Genomic DNA, 18,836 nt, shown 5'->3' with positions numbered 1-18,836 from the left:
AATGAACCTGTCTGGCCCGCAGCTGTGTTCTAGGCACTGAGCCTCCTGGCCATCTGCGCACTGCTGCCCCACTGGAGCCCAGAATGTTCAAAGGTCATCAGATCAACCCAACCACCCTGGGATTTCACCCCCTGCGCTTATCAGCATGAGGGGCTGTTAATATAATGGTCTGCCTCTGGTGGACATGTGGGCACAGGGACACACATATGTGCTCTGATTCCCAGACCATCTGTCCAGTTACAGACCAAGGCTTCTTGGCCAGGAGTGGGAAGACCAGAGCTCCAGACCCTTCCGCCATGAGTGCCCCACGTGACCTCAGCAAGGTCTCATTCCTTCAGACCCTTGGTCTCCTTATCTGAGGAATCCTAACCTTGTGATGTTTGCAGACGCATTTCTTTTGCCCCACACTCAAGAATGGCTCTTCTATCAGCAACAGATATTACATCTCACCTCCTGGGTGAATTCTGATAGATTAACAGTGACTGCCTGGAGCACCGCGGAAACAAGGAGTCCACCGCCATGTGGGGATGGATTAGCAATGTCTGCTATAGGCTCGGACAAAGAAGTGATGGGTGTTTGCCATAACGTGATCCTGCAAGTGTCCATCCCAAGTGAACCCGCAAGGAGTTCCCCAAACGTTCCCCACAGGTGAGGTGCCCCAATAACCTCATTTCTGTGAAGACTGAGTCCTTGGAGAAATTATGCAGCCGTTGCAAGGGGATTTTGAGTTGGTTCAGCGCTTCCATAGCCACTTCCTGTCCCAGATAACCAGCTCCAATGCCTGCACTGGGGTTTATCTGTGAGGTCACTGCTGTCTTGAGCTCTCCGATTCTGAGGACTCCTGTCATGGAGAACAGCTTTTGTAGGCTTCCTACTTTCCTGGCAGTGACCCGCTTCTAAATGCCCCCATTACCAAAACTTACTCCCCCTGGTGACCCATCCTCGGCTGCCAGGCAAATTCAGACCTAGTTTATGCGGCTGAGATGGCAAGAAAGTGACAGAGTGAAAGTGTTAGTCACTTCAGTTACGTCTGACTCTGCAGCTCTGTGGATGGCAGCCCACCAGCCTCCTCTGTCCATGGGCCTCCCAAGCGACGCTAGTGGTAAAGAACCCACCTCCCAATGCCACAGACTTAAGAGACGCATATTTTCTGGGTCGGGAAGATCCCCTGGAGGAGGAAACGGCAACCAGCCCCAGTATTGTTGCCTGGGAAATCCCATGGACAGAAGAGACATAGCAGGGAGGCCCTATGCTGGAGCTGAGGGAGCCAGGAGAGGACTGGAGTAGATGAGATGAGGTCGGAATGGACGAGATGGATGGTGCTTATGTATGTACTCTTTTTGAAGTGCAAGAAACCAAAATTTTTAACAGGAAAGGGTTAGATTCTAGTAGAAGTACAGGGGAATTCCTCAGTGGTCCAGTGGTTAAGTCTCGGGGCTTCCACTGCAGGGCACGTGGGTTTGATCCCCAGTCAGGGAACTAAGATCCCACATTCCATGCAACCAAAAAAAAAAAAAAAACTCTAGTAGACGTTCAAACCCAGATGAAAAGAAGGCTACCGATATCCAATCATGGTAAGCCCATCAAAGACCACGCTGGGAACTATGGAAGCCGACCAGCATTTCAGGAGCTCTAACAATGCCTGGGGTGTCACCTGGAGCCACAGGGGCAGGTTTAGTTTCTACCGTCATTTTGTTCTAGGAAAACAGAAACCAAACTACCAGGCAGGGTGAGAAGCAAATCAGAGAGGGCTGGGCTTCCTGGGGCCTAATATAGGGTAAAGGGTAAGGGTGTTTGGGGTCTTAGGCCTGGATACAAGGTGGGTGTGGAATGGTGCCTGCCCCTGCATCCTTGGGCCTATGTATGCCTCCTAGGACCTTCAGCAGGAGAGGGTCTCGGGCAGGCAGTAGGAGTGCCCAGGTTTTCAGGGCTCAGGCATTTGTTATGTAAGCCTTGGGGTGAGTCAGCCCCAGCAGCCTGGTATGCCTGGGGGGGAATGTCCCGATTCTTGAGGGCCAAACCCCTTCCCTGGGCTGCCATTCAAAAGGGTGGCAGCCAGCCACCAATAGGACTCCACTGGGTCACCATCTTCGTCACTGAACTAGTACACCACTTCCGTTGTCCAGGAAGCCGGTGAAGCTCAGACACGCTCCGTCACCTGTGCTGGGGTTTGAGCTGAGGTCTCCGCTCCAGGCCTACCTGACCGGCCCTGTTTCTCCCGGACTTGGGGGGTACAGGCTGAGGCTGCAACAGGGAACAAGGGCAGACCCAGGGCAGGAAATGAGCATGGATAGGAGAGGGGGAATGGGTGGGACAGGGACTGGGAGAGAAAGTGAGACAGGGCAGGAGTCGAGGGGAAGTGGAAGGCCTTGAGGAGGCCCTGGGGCGGGATGGCTACAGAGTCTGCTCTTTCGCCCTGAGCCTGGCCCAACCCCAGGCCAGCGCAGCCAGCCAAGGACTGTAGAAGAACATTCAGAACTCTCAGTCCTTTGCCAGAACCTGACAAAGTGTCACTGTCACAGTCACCGGTCATGGACACAGAGCATTATCTTCGAAATGGTGTTTCTGGCGTGTGTGTGTGTTTATTCATTTTGATACTGAGAGGGAAGTAACAGGCTCAACACACTCTCACCCACGACTCAGGGAGAGGATCCCAGAGAGTCTAGTCCCCCACAGGGACTGCCACCCACACCTCCCCTTCCACCTTCTGCCCCAGACCCTACACGTCCTACCTGGCCCGGCCCAGGAACACCTAGCCGGGTGAGCAGTTATGGCCAGCATCTAATGGCAAAGAGGTTAGTAAGGTCCCTGCCCCAGCTCGCAGCCCTTGTGATGATTACTGGGGCCAGACTGACACAGGTTCAAATTCTGACTGTCCCATTTCCCATACACGTGACCTTGAGCAAATTATTTAATCCCTCTTAGCCTAAATGTTCTCGTCTGTAAAATGGGTAGTACTTACTTTATAGGGTTGTTTGGAAGATTACATAAGACTCAGCATGTAAATCACTCAGCAGGGTGCCAGCTCAGAGCAAGTACTCAGTAAGTGTTGGTCATTATGATTATTTTCATCATCATTCCTGCCGGCATGACCACCTTACCATCTACTGTTGACACAGGATTTCACTGCCTGAGTTTGCATTTGTGTTTATGATGGCGTTGGCATCAAGCAGCCGTTTTGGATTGCTGCTGGCTAACAAGAAAAGAACAGAGGCGGATTTAATGCGTAAATGATGCATTGAAGCCAAGTGGAGGCCAAATGATGTAACAGCCCACTATGCAAACAGAAGTATTGCAGCAATTCAAATAGAGAAAAGGACTGGGAGAACTGAGTCATCCCCAGCACATGGAGCATCCATAGGTATGACAAACTCGAAAGGAGACCTACTCTTATTGGTCAGTCCCAAATCACGGCAAGCGGCAATTTTATTTCAGCCAAGCAGCATCACCCCTCCCATCAAGCTAAAGTTTTCACTTTGAATTGCATTAGGTTTGTAGTTTGGTTTATTTACTTTTGTGTTCTTTGCCCTTTAAAAAACTTTTTAATTGAAACATAGTTAATTTACAATGTTGTATTAGTTTCAGGTATACAGCAAAGTGATTCAATTACACACATATATATATATATATATATATACACACATATATATATATATATACACATATATATATATGTTCTTTTAAAAATTATTTTCCATTATAGATTATTCAAAGATTGTAAGTATATTTCCCTGTGCTATTCATTAGGTCCTTGTTGGTTATCTATTTTATATATGTGTGTGTGCATGCTCAGTCACTCAGTCATGTCCAGCTCTTTTCGACCCCATGGACTGTAGCCTGCCAGACTCCTCAGTACATGGAATTTTCCAGGCAAGAATACTGGAGTGGGTTGCCATTTCCTCCTCCAGGGGATCTTTCCGACCCAGGGATTTTATATATAGTAGTGTGTATATTTTAATCCTTTGCTTATTTTTATTATGTAAACTTCTCCAGAATGTACTGCTAAGTAAAAAAAAAAAAAAAAAAGTAATATACTCCCTTTTGATTAAGAAAAAAAGAAAGTACAAGAATAGAGAGGGGACTTCTCTGGTGGTCCAGTGGTTAACATTTCACCTTCCAACACAAGGGATTTGGGTTCAATCCCTGGTCAGGGAGTTAAGATCCCACATGCCTCTTGTCCAAAAAACCAAAGTGTAAAACAAGCAATACTATAACAAATTCAATAAAGACTTTAAAAATGGTCCCCATCAAAAAAAATCTTAGAAGAATAGAGAGAGAGATAAATGCTTATATGCATATAATTTATGTTTGTTTTTTTTTTTGGCAGAAAGAAATATTGGGGGGATAAATCAGATCTAATAAAAATTGGCACCCAAGTGTGGAAGGGGGTTGAACAGAAGGGACAGAGGTAGAAGCAAGATTGCTTTATGTGTATTTTTCCACATAGTTTTCACTTTGAATGGTTTTGGCCTGGTGGTTGCATGAGAACTATAAGAAGGAGATATCTAATAAAACAAAAATAATTTATCTCCATGAGCACTGGGGAGGTTGCTCAGGTGTCTTTCCCATAAAGGGAATGTACAAGACTCAGATTAGAGACCCGTGTCCATGATAAAGAGCCTTATTGCTTCCCAGGGTAACGACCTTCTAAGAATGCTCTCTGGAAAACATTTCTTCTTTCTAAAAACAAGAACGTCAGGAAGACCAGCCCTGCCCAGGACTCTATGAGGAGAGAACTTAGCAACACAGTGATGTGGCAGGTGGTGGGACAGTCTAGCCACTTGTCCCCGACGTGGCCAGAACGCCAGCCTCCCCTTAGAGAGCACTGCCGACTCATGTGCCTGAAATGGGTTCTACAGCCTTCAGCCCCCAGGTGGGCATCAGGGTGTGCAGTGGCAGCTGCCAGAAGGACCCCATCAACGTCATCTGCCTGGTCCCTTGGCCCCAGGACTACTCACATTCTCTGCATGTAACCATGTTGAGAAACACTGCCTCAGAGGACCGTCTGCTGATCTTCAACCTCAAAGGCAAGAGGTCAAAGGAGCCAGCATCTTGCAGAACGGTTACAAGGCATCTCATGGGCCACCCAGGGACCAGGCCACACCAAAGGCTGCTTTGCACACCGCAGCAAGGCAAGGAGGCCCGCCGCTCTCCTCCGAGGAAAAAAATAAGCCAACGGCACCAAAGAAGGACCACAGGGAGAGCAGAGATTTCACCCACGAATGCCTGGGTTTGGGCCAATGCGGAACAGTTAGAAGCCTCCAGGGCCGGCCCACTGGAAGAGGGTGCCTGCCTCAGAGAGGAGGATGGAATTTACTCACAGCAGACACCGCTTCAGACCAGACGCTGCACTGAGTGAGGACTTAATACACTTAACGCCTGATGGGCTGGGCAGTTTTCAGCCCAGTTTACAAATGAGGGAATGGAGTCCCTGAGAGGTTAAGTAATTTGCCCAGGGACTGGGGGTGGCACTCAAGCCAGCATTAGGGCTGCATTTGAGCCCACAGCTGGGCTGGTTGGGGGAAGAACAGCTCTGGTTCTGCAGCGCACATGTTATAGAAACATCATTATGACAAGGGGTCGGGGGGGACAAGACAAGAAGGGGTGGGGGAGGAATTCTCTCATCATACACTGTATAGAAGTCCACCTACCAGCGCAGGGGACATGGGTCTGATTCCCGGTCCGGGAAAGCCTCACAGGCTACAGGCAGCTAAAGCCTGTGTTCCATAACTACTAGTCCAAGAACCTAGAGTCTGTGCTACACAATAAGAAAAGCTACCACAAGTAGAAGCCCGAGAACCGCAGCTAGAGAGTAGCCCCTGCTCACCTTAACTAAAGAAAGCCTGCAAGCAGCAATGAAGACCCAGGCCCCCATTTTTTTTTTTTTCAAAAGTTGAGAATGGATTAATGTAAAACAAATTAATTAAAAAAATCACAGCTGGGAGAGGGCAGGTATACAAGCTTCCTCCAAGAAAAGTCAAAGGTGAACCATGGCTGAGCCACCCACATGACAGTGCCTGGGGAATCAGCGTCTCCCTCTTCTAGAAGCAGAAAGCTGAGAGGCTGAAGTGTGTGTGTTCCCCAGGTTCAAATCCTGGATCCTCTTCTTCCTAACTGACTCCAAGCAGGCTCTCTGGGCCTCAGGTTCCTCATCTGTAAAATGGGAATAACAGGACTTCCCTGGTGGTCCAGTGGTTGGGAGTCTACCTGTCAGTGCAGGGGACATGGGTTCGATCCCTGGTCAGGGAAGATTCCATGTGCCATGGGGCAACTAAGCCTGTGTGCCAAAACTACTGAGCCCAAACTCTACAGCCCGTGGTCTGCAACAAGAAAAGCCACTGCAATGAGAAGCCCAAGCACCACAACTAGAAAAGAGCCCCACTCGCTGCAACTAGAGAAAGCCTGTGCACAGCCACGAAGACCCAGTGCAGCCAAAAATAAATGGATAAATAAGATGATATGGCTTAAACATGGGCCATTTCAATTAAAAAAGAAATAAATAAAATGGGACTAACACCGGTGCCCGGGCCAGGGTGGCCAAGACAAATACAGGAGGCAGTGAGAGGAAAGCACTTGGCAGGGTGCCTGCCGGGGAGTGAGTGGGGGGTGCTCTGGGAGTCCTGGCTGGGAACTCGGGCATCCCTTGTTGCCAAGGCTGCAGCTAAAGATGCTGACAGGGATGTGATTCAGGGAGAAGCACCTGAACCACCAAAGGGGTCGGGCAGTGGGGTTCCAGGCCTGGCCGCCCAGGGCCAGCTTTTGGCCTGAGGAGGCTCTGCCTTCCCAGGCCAGACACGTGTTATGGCTCCTGTCCATCCTTCCTAGACCTGCTGATGGCTCAAGAGCCCACAAACCGGATTACTGGGTTATGAGAGTCTTCTGACATCTCCAGACCCTCACGGAGCTGTAACATGGGAGGGTCACGAATGGTGCCTCCTGCACAGGACTGTCATGGGGCTCCCACTCTTTATATATATATTTATTTATTTGGCAGCACCCCAGGTCTTAGTTTCGGCACTCGGTATCTTTGATCTTCATTTCAGCATGCAGGATCTTTAGTTGCGGCAAGTGGGATCTAGCTTCTTGACCAGAACCTGGGCCCCCTGCTTTGGCAGCACAGTCTTAGCTACCGAACCACCAGGGAAGTCCCTGGGCTCCCATTCTTACCCACCTGCCCTGATGTGTCTTCTCTCCTACGGTAGTCAGAGGGTCTTTGAAAAAGGTAAATTAGTAAAATTTCCCACTGTTCAGCTCAGTGTCCCACCCAGCCTGCTACACGCAGCGTGGTCTAGCCTTGCTGACCACTCTCATCCCTCTCTTCCTTCTGTCACCCTCTCCCCCAGTGCTCCGGAGAAGTGTCTGCTCTCCAAGTGCACAAGCTTACTCACCAGGCTCATGCACTATTTTCCTCCACTAACTGCCTGGGATGCCCTCTTGCCAGATCGTCACACCTTTATCTCTTATTTGAGCTTCTGCTCAAATATCACCTTCTCAGAGAAGCCTTCCCTCAAAGAAGACCGCCCCAGGGATAGTACCTTCCCGTCCTCCAGGTACTACTACACCACCCTCTGTTATTTTGTTTCAGAGTACTCACCATGATCTGAACTTCTTATTTGCTTACTGAGCTGTGCTGGGTCTTAGTTGTGGCATGCTGAATCTTCCATCTTCATTGCAGCACTCAAAATCTTCAGCTGCAGTGTGTGGGATCTAGCTCCCCGAACAGGGATCAAACCCTGGGCCCGCTGCATTGGGAATTCAGAGTCTTAGCCACTGGGCCAGCAGGGAAGTCTCCACTGAAGCCTCCACTGAAGTTCTCAGGAGCCTAGAGTGAAGAGGGGGAGCAAGGTCAGACCTTTGTGACAGGGATGTTATGTGTGACCATAAAAATCTCCGTTTGTGCAGGGTTGATTGTGCTCTGGGCATTTCCTTCCTTCAATCCTCGGACATTGATTGAGCACCTGCTGGGTGCAGGATCTCCTCCAGTGTTCCACTTGTGAGGGCGGCAGACAGCAGGCTAACTAAACCAGTTTATAAGAGAAGCTCAGGGACTTCCCTGGTGGTCCAGTGGCTAAAACTCCATGCTCCCAGTTCAAAGGGCCCATGGTTCAACCCTTGGTCAGGGAACTAGATCCCACACGCTGCAACTAAAAATATTCCCCATACTGCAAGGAAGACCAAAAATCTCGCGTGCCGCAACTAAGACCCGATGCAGCCAAGTCAATAAATACATTTTGGTTTTTAAAATAAGAAAGGCACTTGAACTGTTGCCGAGATGCCCCTCACTGTTGGCCATCCCCAGCTCTTCTTCCTGGGCACCTTGGCACCCCTCCCTGCAGAGGACACCCCCTGGGCACAGTGGCTGCTGGCACCTTTCCTGTGCAGCCAACTCCTGTAAAGGCTCTTTGCTCCCCAGCTGCGGCAGCCCCACTGAGGGATAACACCGGCCCTCCTCCAGGTATTAACTGGCTTTTCCCCCAGCAATGTTTGTTTTAGGGATTAAAGGCAGTGGAGGAGCCTGTAATTTCCAGATTCATCTGTTCCTTTCCTGGCAGCCAGCACTAGAGTTGTTATTTCTTTTCCCCAAGCCCCTGATAATACCGTTCCAGACACGTTGGTCTGATAGCATCATCCAACAGAAAAACTCTCCAGTGTTTCCTCTAAGCCAGCGGACAGGCTCTCGCTGGCTTCATGGAAAGACACTGGAGCTGAATGTTCTTGCCATCATTTTCCCCTCCTTCTTAGATATGCCTGGAGGTCCATGATCATTTTCTCCTGTTTTCCGTTTCCTTTTTAAGGACTACAGTGACTGTCCCACCCCACCATTCATCTGGCACAGTCAAGAAATGACTACTTCATGGTAGCACACTTCCAAAATAATGCTTTTCAAGCACTAAAATGTTAAACAATGAACACATTTTATTTATTTTTTATTGGGTATTCGTTGCTGTGCATGGACTCTTCTCTAGTTGAGGTGAGCAGGGGCTACCCTCTAGCTGCAGTGCTCAGGCTTCGCGTTGCCGTGGCTTCTCTTGTTGGGGAGCACGGGCTCTCGAGTGCTCAGGCTTTGGTAGTTGGCAGCACGTGGGCTCAGTAGTTGTGGTGCAACCTGGCTTAGCTGCTCTGTGGCAAGAGGAATTTTCCCAGACCAAGAATTGAACTCATGTCCCCTGGATTGACAGGTGGATTCTTATCCACTGAGCCACCAGGGAAGTCCTGAAATACATTTTTAAAATAACTTTATTGACATATAATTGACACATGATAAACTGCATATGTTTAAGACATGCGACTTGATCCATTTTTGTTTGTTATTTTTGTTTTTCTTTTTTTATTCTGATGACTTGATCCACTTTGACATTTGTGAATACCCTGGAATCATCACCACAATCCAGGTAATGAACAGATCTGTCACTCCCCAAAGTCTCCTCCGCCCCACCCTTCTTCCCTCAGCCACCACTTCTGTCTGCTTTCCAAATACATATTTAATGCAGAGCTGTCTCACCCGCTTCCCCACCTCAGTAAACAGAGTGTGATCGACGTGATGGTTCCTCTCCTCAATTCAGCATTATCATTAATGTTCTTGAGAGCCATGTCCTCAGATGCTGGGGAGATACATAAGATTGTTTGCCCTGAACACTAAACGGCCCCATTGTTGCCCTTCCCTGCCAGGTGGTTTGGGGTTGGGAGTTTTCTCTCTTGCTGCCAGCTGTCTCGGTGCAGTTCCTGGTACACAGCCCATGCCGCCCGGAACCCTGGCACACCAACCCTCTCCCGAGTCCTCCCACTCCTCACTCTGAACCAGTGGTTCTCAGTCAGGGGCAGTTTTGTACCCCGCTGTGGGGACATTTGACAATGTCTCAAAACATTTTATGGAGAAGGAAATGGCAACCCTCTCCAGTATTCTTGCCTGGAGAAGCCCATGGATAGAGGAGCCTGGCGGGCTCCATAGGGGAAAGTTAAGTCCATGGGGTCGCAAACAGTCGGACACGACTGAGCGACTAAACACACATGAGACATTTTTGGTTGTCATAATGTTGCAGGAAGGGGGACCCATTCCAGGGCCTGAGAGAGGGTTCCTGTCTAACACTCGGAAATGAATTGTCCAAGGAGACACACGAGCTGTCAAAGCAAGAGGCTATATTGGAAAGAGGACGCCAGGTGGAGAGCAGGAGTGTGAGGGAAGCCAGGAGAACTGCTCTGCCGCGTGGCTCGCTGTCTCAGGTTTTATGGTGATGGGATTAGTTTCCGGGTTGTCTCTGGCCAGTCACTCTGACTCAGGGTCCTTCCTGGTCGCACATGCTTTGCTCAGCCAAGATGGATGCCAGCGAGGAGGCTTCTGGCAGATGGAAGGACATGTGGCATCTCCTTTGACCCTTTCCCGAACGCTTCTTGTTGGTGGTGGCTTATTAGTTCTGTGTTCCTTAGTAGGACCTCCTGTTGTAAAATAACTCACGCAAATGGTTACTATGGTGCCTGGCCAGGGTGGGCGGTTTCAGTCGGTGTGCTTCCCCTAACAATAATGGGGGTGGGGGTGCTACTGGCCCCTAGTGTTCAGAGACCAGGGATGTTGCTAAACCACCCTAGCATGCACAGGACAGTTTCCCAAACAAAGATAATCTGGCTAAAGATGTCAATAGTGTCGAGGTAGAGAAATCCTGTTCTGATAATAAAACTGATAGGAAAATTCAATAAGAAGTCATGTTAACTGATTGTTTTTACATTGTTGTATCAAGAGAGAGAAGGAAGGGCAGAGCTTTTTGGAGCTGCAAGGCAAGAGGGAAGGCGAAGCTTCAGGAAGCTCCTGGTGCGTATCCTTCTATCTTCCCCAGGGGTGGTCACTGGCTTCCTAAAGGCAAGTCCTAAGGGGCTCGGCTTGAGGTCCCAGGGCTTAGCATTCAGACTGCACCCAAAGCACCTATTTGTTGCCCAATCGTGGGCAGCACTGGCTGGGCAGTGAGGGCAAAGCAGAGACACAGAGCTGGCAGAAGGGAACCTTTAAGCTGAGCAGTGACTTGGGGATGCGGCAGAACCTGCAGGTAAAAGGTAAGCGTGGACCTAGCCTAATAATTAGGAACAGGAGAAGGGCTGGTCGAGCTGCGATCCTGTCCCAGCGTGACCAGATACATCACCGCCAGATCACTCCTCACTCCTCCCCCCTCCCACACAGACATCCAGTTTGCCTGTCGTATAAAGGAGGTTTTCCCAAAGCGGTTTAGCTAGAACTGGAAGGACCCTGCCCTGTGACGGGACAGGAGGAGCCTGACTATTGTCTCAGCAGCGCTCAGGATGGACCCCAGGTGTTCTGGAGCTAGTTGGTGAAGTATGGGCATGCTTTATTCAGTTTTGCATGACTTAAATATTTTAATTATCTTATTCTAAAAGTTATTGCAGGAATTTCTGAGCATGCAGGTAAGCAAAAAGAAAACAACAGAAAGCTTTCAACTCCCGGTCTTTTAGAGAAAACCCCAATTAAATGTTGTTGTCTGCTCTTCCAGGCATGTGTGGATGTACCGGGTGTTGGTGGAGGTGGACTTCCCTGTCCATCCAGTGGTTAAGACTCTGAGCTTCCACTGCAGGGGGTGAGCGTTCCATCCCTGGTTGGGGAACTAAGATCCTGGATGCTTTGTTTGATCCTGAAGGCTTTGTTTGAGGTGTCTGAGAGAGGGAGGAAGAGATTTTGAGAGGAAGGGACACCCCGGAGCACTCTAAGGGGACAATGGGAGTGCCTGAGGTAAGGGTGAATGGGTGGATTTTATCATAGGACACCAGTTGCTCTTGGAGGTCTCCCCAGATTGCTTAGTCGTGTCTGACTTTTTGTGACCCCCAAGGACTTTAGCCCATCAGGCTCCTCTGTACATGGGATTCTCCAGGCAAGAATACTGTAGTGGGTAACCATTCCCTTCTCCAGGGGATCCTTCTGACCCAGGAATCAAATCCTGTCTTCTGTATTGCAGGCAGATTCTTTACTGTCTGAGCCACCTGGCTGTATATGTGTACTCAGTCATCTCCAACTCTTTGTGACTGTATGGGCTGTAGCTTTCCAGGTTCCTCTGTCCATGGGATTCTCCAGGCAAGAATACTGGAGTGGGTTGCCATGCCCTTCTCTAGGGGATCTTCCTGGCCAAGGGATCGAACCCGAATCTCCTGTGTCTCCTGCATTGCAGGCAGATTCTTTACCCAGTGAGCCCCCTGGGAAGTCAAGCCACCTGGCTGGTTAGCCTCAAATCCAGGGATAAAGAAAGGCCTGGTTGGACCCTTCTTCCGGCCCCCTGCTAGGAAGATGGGAACTGCTCACAGCCCGTTCCTCCTTCTGGCCTTACCCACTAGGTCCTGTTCAACCCCACAGGTTGTGCCCCCCACCCCCCAGCCCCCACTGCCAGGCTTCTGTCACTTGGTGTCCCTGTCCTAATAACTGCTGTGTAAAACTGATAACTTGTCCAGAGGCCCGTGAGCTTACTGAGGCCCCAAGTCAGGGGACCTGGGCAGGCAGTTTAGGTCCTTCAGGCCTTAAGCCTCAGATAAATTCTTGGGAGTGATAAAGAGAACAAAACCTGCCTTTAGGACTTGCTCCAGGAGATAAAGGAAGAAGTTGACTAGCAGTCACCAGCTGTGGCAAGGCGGGATTCTCTCCAGAGGGTTTTTTTCAAGGGGAGTGGCTTCCATTCTTTTTTTTTTTTTGGCCTGGCCGAGCAGCTTGCAGGACATCTTAAGTTCCCTGACCAGGGATCGAACCTGTGTCCCCTGCAGTGGAAGCACAGGGAAGTCCCTCCACATTCTTTTTTAACAACCGAATTGCTGTAAAATACAACCCTAAAATAGGAGCAAGACTAAGGTGGGGATGCCCTGGGACAGGCTCTCAGTCCTCTCCTCCCCTCGGTGATGCCCCTCTGAATAACAGTTTAAAGAATCCTCCTTATCCCAAAGGCAGTGTTGGAGGCACAGGCTGGTGGGAGAAACTGGGGCTTCAGTGCCCCTTCCTCCTCCCCAGACCCACTGCAGCTTCCCTGGGCCAGCCTCCAGGACGGGTGGGGCACCGAGAGGCAGACAGCCCTGCTTTCTTTCCGGGCTGACTTTTCTTGTAGGCCAGGGGACAAGTGGGAAGGGCACAGAGGGACTCAGAGGCTAGGTGGGGCCAGCCCAGTCCCTGTTTCCCCTCAACAGGGCTCTCTTGCTCACAGATTTAGGAAGAACCGTGACTCACTTCCTGCCTAGGTCTGACTGCAGAAGCATTGTTTTCCCAACTGTAGCTGGGGCTGCTGGTTGGGGCTACCCTGGGGTGGCCCTGAGGAATCTCTGCTCCCTGATGATTGTGGTGGGAAGAGCAGTTCCCATTCAGAAAGAGGGCCAACCGGACTCACCTTCCCGCTCAAATTTCTGGACCCCACATTCTTCCCCGAGTTTCTAGGTTTTGTGCTGTTTGTATAGGTACCCAAATCATATGTTATCTCACTGGTTCAATATTATTTCCATTTTACAGAGGGGTAAATTGAGGCTCTGAGAATTAAGGTGTTGTCACTGTCGTTCAGTTGCTAAGTCAAGTCCAACTCTTCTCGATCCCATGGACTGCAGCATGCCAGGCTCCTCTGAACTACATTATCTCCCGAAAAGTAAAAGTGTTATGTGCTCAGTCGTATCTGTTTGCGACCCCGTGGACTGTAGCCCACCAGGCTCCTTTGTCCATGGAGTTTCCCAGGCAAGAATACTGGAGTAGACCAACATTTCCTATTCTGTCTCCCTACTATCTCCCAGAGTTTGCTCAAATCATTGTCTAAGGTTGGCACAGTTTAAAATAGGGCCACTACGACTTGAACTCAGGTTTGGGGGTTGACTGTCACCTACTGAGTTACTTTACAAACGCTACTAACTTCTCTGGGCCTCAGTTTCCTCCTGTGTAAAGCACAGATAGTGATACATGAAAGCTGCCTAAAGGAAAACTATATCCACCTTGCAGGATCCATGGTAAGCATGGAGCAAGTTAACACATGGGAAAGAGCTCAGAATATCCTAATCCATTTTCCTCATCATCCCCAAACCTGTACTGAAGAGGTCACAGGATAACACTGTTCTGCCAGGTTATCTCAAAGAGGACAGGAAGGGATGGGCAGCTACTGCTCTGTGACCTTAAAATAACCCAGCCTGTGGAGCTCTTGGCCACACTTCCCCTCTTTTCTTTCTCAGCTCAAGCAGTGATGGCCTCAGCCAAGTAGCACAGACGTTTTCTGGGGCAGGGACCCAGGGAGGGAGAGGAGCCGGTTGGTATATTGCAAAGAGCTCAGATGCAGGCTCTGCCAAAGCTCCAGATCTCTTCTGGGATCTGAGGCCTGTTAGTTGTGGGACCTTCAGCAAATTATTTAAACCTTGTGTGCCTCAGTTTTCTTATCTGTAAAATGGGATTAATAATGTCAGCCTGAAAGGATTAAGCGGATTAAATAATGTACATAAGAAGGAGAAAATATAAAGTGATTGACCTGGTGCCTGGCAGGCAGTTGGAGTTGAAAAAAAAAAAAAGTTTAAAAAAATTAAAAGGGGATGGGCTAGCTGTTCTGCTCATCCACCTGTCTATATAAATGCAAATAAAGTAGTGAGTCTTCTAACTGTAGGCCACGAGGAAGTTTGCCCAGACGCGGTGAAGCCCGACCTCAAGGAGGGTACTCCAGGTGCGTCATCCCAGGGCACTTAACCCGGTCGTGCCCAAACTCGTGGCTTAGGTGTGGGGAAGTGGCGGGGGGTGGGGGAGAAGCCCAACTCCCCCAGAATTAGGCCGAGACTGGGCTCAGAGTGACGCCTCAAGTCCTTCCCAAACCCTGCCCCGGGTGCCGAGTTCAGGTCTCCGCCGCCGGCCCAGAGAGCTCGCGGGGCTAACAGCGGAGCCCGGGGGGCGGGGGCGCTGGCAGTGCGGCCTGGGGGACCCGCCGAGCGGCTGCGAGGGCTCTGGGATCGCCGGCCCCACTTCCTACCTCTGCCCCAAGCTGGAGCCGGAGGCGGCAGGCGCCCCGGAAGGCCTCGGGGCCCCGGCGCTCCTGCTCGGAACGCGGGCCAGGGCCCGGGCGGCATGGGCGGCGCGGCGGGCCGGGCCGGCGGGGCGGCGGCGGCCTGGAGCGCGGAGGTGGCGCCGCGAGGGGGAGGGGCGCGGCGGCGGAGGAGGAGGAGCCCGGGCCGCCGCAGCCGCTGACAGCGGCCCGAGTAAACAAGCCGCGCCGCCGCGGCCCGGCCGCTGCCCCCGCCCGCGCCGGAGCCGGAGCCGGAGCCGAGGCCGAGCCCTGCCCTGGTCGCCGGCCCGGCCGAGGCCGCGCCGCCGCGCCTCCCCGCCTCTGCGCGGTGACGCTGCTGCCGGGCGCGGGGACCGCGCCGAGCCCAGGCCCCCCGGAGCCGGGCTCTCCGCTCGGCCGAGGGGCGCCTGAGCCGCCCCGGCGCTCGCCTGGAAAAGTTTCCCCGCCCGGGTTCCCTAGGGTAAGCAGCGAGGGCGCGGGGCCCCGGGGGGAGGCAGCGCGCCGGGAGCCGGGCCCGAGGAGACTGGGCCGCTCTGCCGGAGGAGCAGGCTCCGCGGCCCGAGCGCCCAGGCCGGGGGAGGGTCGGGGTCGCTGGCGCGGAGGCAGCCCGGGCCCCGATGCCCGCCCGGCTTTTGGAACTGGCCCGCGGGCCGGCGCGGAGGGTGGAGCCGCGGGGAGCAGGAAGGGCATCCCGCAGCCCACCTGAGCGCGCCGGGCCCCCGCGGGTGCCGGTGCTCTTCCGCTTGGGGCGGGGGCGAGCCCTCTGACCCCAGGAAGCGCCCGCGGGGGCCCCGCCGGGGGCGGGATGGGGAGAGGATTCCAGAGGCGCCGGGTGCTCCCGCCTCCCCGCCGTCCTTGGGGGCAGCCACCGCCGGCTCGCCCACTCCGTGGCTGGGGAGGGCCTGCGCTCCCGCCGGGGGGGTGGGGGGGTGGAGCGGCTGCTCGCGGCGGAGGGGATTATTCGCCGCCGGGGCCTCGTCCCCGCTCGCACACCTGGGCGGCGAGACACTCAGGTGCGGGGTCTGCGGGAGTGGGGAGGCTGGCTCCCGCGAAGGCCTGGCCGAGGCCCCTGCTGCCCCCGTGGGGTGGCCTGCGTGCCAGACAGGTCTTAACAGCAGTCGGTTATCAGGTCAGTGCCTCCTTCCCGCCGTCCGCTCACCCCTTACCCCGGGGATGAAGACCCTCCTCCACAGGAGGGTGTCGAAATTCTTTCTGCCTCGGGAAATGGGAGGGAAACCCAGGTGATGTGGCCTAGTGAGGGCTGGGCAGCCGCTGGCCAGGTGTGGAGACAACCGAGGAGAGGAGCCAAGCTTGACTCCTGTTCTAGAGCCGCCCAAGTTTTACGATGTCCTATATTGGGCTTCCACATAAGATTTGATTTTTTTTTTTTTAAGAGGATTCTGTGGCTTTCAAAAAAAGTTTGAAAACCTCTGGTCTAGCAGTTTTTACCACCTAGGAAAACTGAGGCCCAGACAGAGAGAGGAAGTGACCTAAGATCACACAGCAAATGAGTAGCTGAGCAAAGGCTGGGATTCAGAATTTCAGCGGAGCCATCAGCTCCTGCCACAGGAGCTGGTTTGGTGTCTCTGCTGGAAGGAAGGAACCAGTTTTCCCAGGCAGCCCTGACCACTCCAGACCCCCTGATGCCTGGGAAACAGCAGCTGGACCTGGGTGAGGTTCAGTTCGGATGCCTTGGAGATGCTGGCTGCGTCGGGAGGTTCCTGGGGCGGGAGAAGAGAACACAGCCAGGAAAAGCACCCACAGGTCTCTCTGTGGCCAAGCCTGGAGTGGAGCCCCATAGAGGGCTTCACAGGAGGCTGGAAATACGGCAAGCCTACCAGTTTGAGCTGAACAGGGACTCAGAGGGTGAGTCAGAGTCTAGGATGGGGGTGGGGAGAAGAAGCCCATTCATTTATTGTTCTCAGCGCCTGTTCTTTGAGGTGGGGGCCATCCTCCCTGCTTCCAGGATGCTGAGGCAGGGCTGTCTGGGGCTTCAGGCTCTGTGGAAGCCATATCCACGGCTCAGCGTGTCTGGGGATGCTGAGCAGACGGAGGCCAGTCCTTTCTTGGAGGATTGTTTGGTTGTGCCTGAAGCCCGCTTCCTTTTTGGGTCCTGCAAGGTAATTAAATAATCACCTTTATCACCAAGCAGCTGCGGTTCGCCCACAATATGCCAGAACTTGGGCTAGACCCAGATGAACCTAGTCTTGATGTGTGTATGGGGGGATTCCAGTATGGCTCATAGCACTGTGGTCAGGAGGTGGCCTTGCTTGACATCTGAACCCAAGAGGCAGCTCTTGTGTCAGAAAGGGGAGACGAGAACTTGTTTCTGTAAGGCCCTGCCCCTAGGGCTCTACATCCTCTGTTAAGTGAGGGCACGGGGCCCCTTCAGCGCCCGCCACCCTCAACCCTCACCCTCCCCAAGGGCTGCCCAGCCTTTGCTCAGACAGCTCTCTGGAACTTGGTCGCCCAAGGCATCATGGGGCAGTGGCTTCCCGGCCCGTCGGGAACCCTATGGACTCTGCCCATCGAGGGTGAGGAGGAGCTGCCTTGTGGATGCCTCCTGCCATCAGCTGTCAGGTTATTTTGGTGTAAACTGAAAATACTCCAGGAATTATGAGTTGAAGCTCTCCAGCCTGCAGGGTGGGAGTGCAGGAGGAACATGCAGGAAGGCTGGGGGTGCTGAGGGCAGCCCCTGGCAAAGTGAGTTTTCCCAGTGGTGAGCCTTCTGGTCCGCCTCCCTAGGCCCTGGATGGGCTGGGAGCTTCACTCTGCTGTCCAACAGAGTGACGTCCTGTGGGGCCGGGCCCCAGGAGGGGTGGGGGCATCCGGGGCTGTGTGGGCAGTCTCGACAAGCTTGGCATTGAGGCGGGACACCTCCAGGACCTTCCCCAGCTTCTCCCCACCCCAGGGGTAGGCTTCTGGCTAGCCAGGGGCCCTGTGTGGGGACAGTTATGTGGCCCCAGGCAGAGAGGTCCCGCTCTCTGTTTGCCGAAGGAGGAAAAACAACACGCAGACTATTGATTCAGCCTCACCTTAGCACTCCTGGCTCAGCAGCCAGTGTTTGCCCTGGCTGCCTGGGCTCGGATGATGCAAGGCTGGTGGGCGTGGAGCCACCAAAGGGGGCTGCTGGAGGCCTCCAGGCCAGGGCTGGGTGGCCCTGTCGTCTCCGAGGAAACTGTGTAAAAAGAGAGCCTGGGCCCCCTGACTTTGCTGATGGCCTGGGCCATAGAGGGAGGGTGAAGCCACTGTGATCCCCGTTCCCTTGCTCAGCCCCCGGAGCCCACACCCCATCTTAGGCGGCCCCCCTCTTTCTTGCCAGAGGCTATGAGTCTTTGCAGGTAACTCCCCACGGCTGGGTCTGAACCAGGAAGCCCTAGTGAGCTGTGTAGATGCCGCCAATTAAAAAACTTTAAAAGTCAACATTTTATCCTTTTACAAAATATACCTGAGTCATTTGGAAAATATACAGTGACACGAAGAAGAAAATAACCGTTACTTGTAATTATCACTGTCTTGAGAAAACCATTGTCAGCATGTGTCCTTCCAGATTATGTCCTGTGGTTTTATATAAATATACGTGTATGTGTATAAATAGTTTCTTTCAAAACAAAAACAGGATTGTGGGTACCTGCTGCTTTATACCCCACCTTTTGGACTTAGATTCTGGGAAGCATTTATTCAGTTGTTGCTTCTGGTTTGGAGCGACTCGAGCCTCGATCCTCTTCTTCCCACTTCCGTATTCCTGCGTGTGGAAGGGGTCCGTCGCTCCATCTATCTGGCTGACCTTGGGGGGCCAGGTTTTCACTCCTCACCCCCCAGAGGCCCTTTCAGGCCTGGAGTGAG

General features: G+C 52.6%; 1 protein-coding gene across 6 annotated transcripts in view; it reads left to right on the top strand.

The window, feature by feature from the left end:
* The first annotated feature begins 11,211 nt into the window (after nucleotides 1-11,211).
* The window catches only part of FURIN (furin, paired basic amino acid cleaving enzyme), a 16,467-nt gene continuing 8,842 nt past the window's right edge, over nucleotides 11,212-18,836 (top strand). For 2 of the 6 annotated variants that reach the window (XM_019983649.2, XM_070775149.1), the window contains exon 1: nucleotides 15,310-15,450. The gene's annotated coding sequence lies outside the window, so the exon portion shown is untranslated. Of the gene's footprint in view, nucleotides 11,321-11,556; nucleotides 11,580-14,520; nucleotides 14,658-15,309; nucleotides 15,451-15,966; nucleotides 16,120-18,836 lie in introns of those variants that run through there. The other 4 variants (XM_070775147.1, XM_070775148.1, XM_019983651.2 and 1 more) reach the window with 4 other exon arrangements.

The sequence above is a fragment of the Bos indicus genome, chromosome 21 (assembly GCF_029378745.1).
Source record: "Bos indicus isolate NIAB-ARS_2022 breed Sahiwal x Tharparkar chromosome 21, NIAB-ARS_B.indTharparkar_mat_pri_1.0, whole genome shotgun sequence".
Taxonomy (NCBI): Eukaryota; Metazoa; Chordata; class Mammalia; order Artiodactyla; family Bovidae; genus Bos; species Bos indicus.
The sequence above is the reverse complement of the archived record's forward strand: the minus strand, read 5'-3'. Positions and strand labels throughout refer to the sequence as shown.